Genomic DNA, 5,786 nt, shown 5'->3' with positions numbered 1-5,786 from the left:
AAACGCTGTTTTTTTTTTGATTTTCTGTCTTGGTTTAACCAAAGTTGTGAGAGTTTTAGCGATCAGATAACTCACCGCTATAACGATGTTGTTGTGAATTGTTGACTGCCTTGGATTGTGTGATGAATAAAGTAAGGTGGGGCCAAGGGCGTAGCCAGCAAAAAAAATGGAGTGGGTGGGCAAATAAGTATTGTGGCACATGTCAATGAGCCCGGCATCAAATTAGCGAAAATATAGCTTGCAGAGGGGGCCTTCCCTAAAAAAAATTGAAAAATAACATTGTGGATTCGGGAAGTATTTTCAGCCTAAATCCATTGTAAAACTGTCAAATGATGTTAGCCTAACAAAAGATAAATGTTTATTCAACAAAATTTGGGGAGGGTCAATTGTCCCCTTGACTACGCCCTTGGTTGGGGCTATGCGACTGACGGGTATTTATAATGCGACCTTGTAGAAAAAACACTAAAACTGAGCATCGCGTCATCTTAATCTTTTTTGTATAGGCGAATGCAATTTCTAAATTAAAAGATGGATGGCTCTGTCAACCTTTCTACCCCAAGAGGACAATGAGGTGGGCGTAAATTGCCTTTTACTAAATACTTGTAGGCCTACCAGGGGCGCCGGAACGATTTTTGACTGGGGGGGCAAGATTACGAAAAAAGGGCACTTTTGTTTACTAAAAGGCCAATTTTTTTCAAGTTTTAAGATAAGATATAGCGATAATGCTAATCTATCAGCTCACTATGTATTGAGTAATGATAGCCTACAAGTATCCGGTATACAAAGAAGGGCATCATGCTATGTTATAATGATGTAACCTACTGTCAAGCCTTAAAGTGCCTCTGACAGGTTGGACCCAAGTATAGTAACTTTTCTAAGCATTTTCTAGCGCAGAATTAGGCTTAGCGAACTTTTTAATCTTAACCTCGAAAATCGACTGGTTAGGGCGAAATTTATACAAAACGACAGTTCCGCAGCGCCACCACAGGCGAAACTCCTTTTTTCACTGCTCTGGGACGACTTTGGTGGTGTTACGTCATCCTGGGTGGGCGTCGTTAGCGACAAATAAAACAAATGCTTTCTAGATGTAATTGGTGGATCACAGTTTGGTCGGAGTTGGTACAAGCGGTTGCTTTTTTCGAAGATTTAATGTTTTTTGCAGTTTAATAAAACTGTACTGGAAACGTTCCTACAAAACCTAAAATATACTTGAAGTGAAAAATGAAGAAATCGTACGAATCAATCGAATCATCATTCATATCTAATTCATCATCATTCATCACTATTCATAAATAAATAAAGGTTCTCTAGCTCTCTCTCTCATAATGTGCCTTCAGTTGGCCATTGAAATCCGGTGTAACGGCCATCTGGACTTCAAAATTGTTTCGGAATCGCCAAACAATGCATGACGGCAGCACAATCCGATTGTTGCTTCCGAGAGCACCACCTTGTAGTATCCACTCCAATACATGCCTGTAAGCAACTAATTACCGATACTGCCTGCAAGGAAATAAAATCACTTTGTTTAGTGTGCATTCTTTAGCGTTTAGAGTATTTTTAGCCTAATGTAGCATCCTTACTCTTTCAATAGGTTTCGGTTTTCTCCTTTCGGTTTATTGCTTTTTCTCCAGTTCTTCCTGCTCCTCATAAAAAAGTCCTCAGAACTGCAGGATGTAAGTGTGCCTCAAAATCGGTCAAATTGGTAACACAGCTAGATGCGTCTTTCTTCAAAAGTGCTTTCGTCTGTGGCACTTCATGGCAACATACACATTCATTGGGCTGGGACATAGACTCGCACTTGTGGCAAACGCACCACCTACAGTTCCCAGCACGCCACTCATTGCTGAGAAGATCCAAATCGGGTTGGTGGTGTTAACAAAATCATTTCCATTGAAATGAAGGGAACCTATACGACTATTTTTGTATGGTCCATCCCACTTTCGAACACTTGAAGAAAACTTTGACTATTTTCTTCTCAGCACCTTGTTTTGTTTGAAAGCATGAAAAGATAGCACACGTCTTTGTCACTGACTCTGTCACATAAACAGCAATTTCCAGGCATTACCTCAACCATAAATTAAGGGTACTGTCTGTGAGATACTGCTGTTACACTGCAAATGGCTATAGTCAGATTAAGACAAATAAAAAATTATCCAAATTGTAGCTCTACAAGAGTTTAGAAAAACTGCAATTTCAATTGAATTGAGATCCTGTTTGATAAAAATAAACTCAATCTATTTGATCTAAACCTGATAGTAATAATAAGTTGACTTTTTCATTTCGGTAATTCTCATTTTGCACATGCTTTAGACCAATAGAGCTCCACACATTGACGTTTTGGAGCAGTCGTACCATACCTTACCAACTCACCACAGAGAAAGAATGTATCCTTCCCACCCATGGTGACGTCACAGCGAGGTTGCCGTTTTTATTTTCGCAATTGAATGAGTGCCAGGTTTGCCGAAAGTAAACGAAAGTTTGCAAGCGTGTAACTTAGTAGCCTGTTGATATTTTTTACGACTTGCTGGTCAGGGAAGTTTGTTAGTGTCATCTCTTTGGTATCTTAGGTAAATTTAGCGAATTTATTTTCCTGTCAGAGGCACTTTAAAGCAGCCGGCGGCCATGGCCGCTAAGTAGTGCTTGAATGACCGCCGGTGCTACCTCCTCAATCGGCCAAGTTTGGCCGCCGGTCTCTTCTAGCCAATTATTTAATTTCGCAATAGAGTGATCGTGGATTAGCCTAACTGTCGAAAATATGTAGTATCAAAGAGTGACGCAGAATTAGGTCAGCGAGTCATTATCGCCACTTTTGACTGTTGTATTGTGCAGGAATATTTGTTATTGATGGAATATATCCATTTTTTGATCATATTTTGCAAAAATTATGTTTCTTTTAGTAATGTCCTTCACATCATTGAAATACTTATTTTATTACCTTGCCGTCATCGTCAACACATGTCGAACGTTGTATTTCGTTGCTAAAAAGAATTCTAGGGGAGTGGCAAACTTCTTTGAAATCAGCCACTTTGGAGACACTCGCGCGAGTGTCGTTAGATGGTCCCGCAGTACTGGATTACAATCCCGATAAAGCAGTTATTGCGTGGTGCAACGATTCTATTGCAGGACGTCGCCCAGGCCCAGACTTCAACAACGCTAAGTTTTCATTTTAGCATTGTTGCAAGTTTAATTCTATTTACTCGTGCTATCGTTATTTTTATTTTGTATTTTGGCCTCCAAGCACGCAGATTTGGCCGCCGAGAAGGAGCTCCCGGTAGGCCACGATGGCTGCTGAAAAAAAAAGAGTTTTAAGGCCTGTCTGTGTTGCAAAATTTTGTGCCGTAAATATTATTTTGAGGCAAAAATGAAAGATTATTTATAATTAGGCTAAAAGCCAATAGCAGAAATTGTTATATTGCAAAATGTGCAGTAGCTTACATGACTTTAAAAGGGCACCATTGCCCCCCCTGCCCCTCCATCTGCAGAAAAAATGAGGGAAGGGGGGCATCCGCCCCCCTTGCCCACCCCCCCGCTTCCGGCGCCCCTGAGGCCTACTTACAAACTGTTTCATTGGAATTTCAATTTATTTTTTTGGAGAATAGATACACATTTTAAAAGCCTTTGAATTATTGTCCGTATGAAAAAATCAAACTGCCAAAATAATAACCCCTTCTAAACTCGATTTGTAAAACAAAACTCGGCAACTTTGTCAAGTAGGCCTACAATTAAAAAAAGGCACATGTAGGCTACTTTGCAGCGCCAGAGCATGCCAGAGAGGTTTTTCTTCTTTCAAAGTTCACGCCCGATATGTTGAAACTAAACAATTTTCTTGATACGGTAGGCCCACATAAATTATAAAATAGGCTAACATTTTTAAATATCTAAAGGGCCGCACATTTGAGACACTTCTTTTCAGATGATGGTGACAACCTCCGCCCCGATAGCTTAGTTTGATGTGAGTTGGTGACAACCTCGTGAGATGGTGACAACCTCCGCCCCGACTGCTTGGGGTGATGTGAGTTGAACATCACCCCAAGCATCAAAAACTCACAGTGGCCAAAACATTGTACAACAGACTGGACACTCACATAACGGATGATTCTGAACGTTCACACCACAAGAAAAACATTCACAATACTTTAATGCTCAACGGATTTCCACGAAAACTTGCTTGCATACAGCGACCCAAACCGAAACCTTCGCTTCCTCCTTATAAATCTTTTACTTGTCTTCCTTACATAAGGGGGGTAACCGACAAAATTCAGCGTATCCTTTATGGCATAGGAATCAAAGTTGCGATGAAACCCTATCTGACAATAGGTAAATACCTTCCCTCGGCTAAAGACCCCATGAAAGAAGGTGAAGTCTCTGGATTGATCTACCAAGTTCCGTGTCATGACTGTGATTTAATCTACATTGGACAGACAAAACGTGACCTTAAATCTAGAATCAACGAGCACCAAAGAGCTATTAAATTTCAACGTCCGGAGCATTCCGCTCTTTGCAAACATTCTATAAATTCAGACCATAAAATTACTTGGACCAACGCTACCATTCTTAAAACTGAAAAGGATTACACAAAAAGATTATTTACAGAAAAGTGGTACATAAACCAGAAAGCACAACATGCTCTCAACCAGAAAGATGGTCAGAATTTTCCCTCTGTGTACAAAAAATTACTTTAACTTTAACTTCACCTTTTCCATTCTCAGTGCGTCTTCTCTATCATTGTTATGCCAATTCCCTTGGTTTCTGTCTTGTCTGATGACTTTTCAATGTTTCTTGACGGTGGCCCAATAGATAGATAAATTTACGCTGTTGGAAAGCAGCCTACTGGTTTTAGGCATTCACTGCATTCAGTTTAACCTCTAGGTATCTTGTTGCGTGTTTTAATTCTGATTCTTGCTGCTTACTTTATTCATTTTATCAGTACGTTTTTGTGTTGTGCCATCGTTGCTGAACAGGTTGTGTTAACCTGTTTTAGCCACCTTGATAAAGTCAGTCGTGCTGACTGACGAAACGTCGGAAATACAAAAGCTAGTTATCATCTTTAACATCAGGAGGTAACCTAGTAAATAGTCACCAGAAGAACGCAAATTACTTTTATAATAAAAAGATTGTTACTTCCAATTCCAATGGACTGCCAGTCAAATCAGAGTCAAAAATGTTCAACACTTAGGCCTACGTTTTATCCGTCTTGCTACACAGTCTGGAATGCTTCAATTGGATTTCTGCAACAATGAAAAAACTCACCACTCCAAAATCACATCATGAGAAACATGACTAACAAAAGGCTACTTGATCACATGAAAATAGAAGACCTAGCCTATTGACTATAATGAAGCTACACCAAATTGCAGCAACATTAAAAATCAAAAATTCTAAAACTTTTTAGCCTACTAAAAGATCAAAATACGAAGTCAACAAAATCTGCATGGAAGGCAAAGTTACTGGAAAGAGGCAAACCACCAAGGCAATGACATGACAACATCCAGGCATGGACCGAACCCAATTTGACGACACTGGTTAAGCCAGCTGAACGTGACTCATGGAAACAGGTAAACTGATGCGCAATCTGCTTCAAGCAGAGTTTTCGGTTGAATATATAACCTTGAAGTGGCGCTGTGGAGTTGCATTGTGAGAGATGAAATTGTTGTTGACACTTTTGCTGTGACTGAAAAATTTTGTTGAAAAATATTAGAGCCAAACAAGACATCACAGGAACAATGATATTGTTAGCGTCACAATAGCGTGAATCAATTTTATCACCTGTTTTACCTTCCAGAAAA

The sequence above is a fragment of the Aplidium turbinatum genome, chromosome 9 (genome assembly GCF_918807975.1).
Source record: "Aplidium turbinatum chromosome 9, kaAplTurb1.1, whole genome shotgun sequence".
Lineage (NCBI taxonomy): Eukaryota > Metazoa > Chordata > Ascidiacea > Aplousobranchia > Polyclinidae > Aplidium > Aplidium turbinatum.
The sequence above is the reverse complement of the archived record's forward strand: the minus strand, read 5'-3'. Positions refer to the sequence as shown.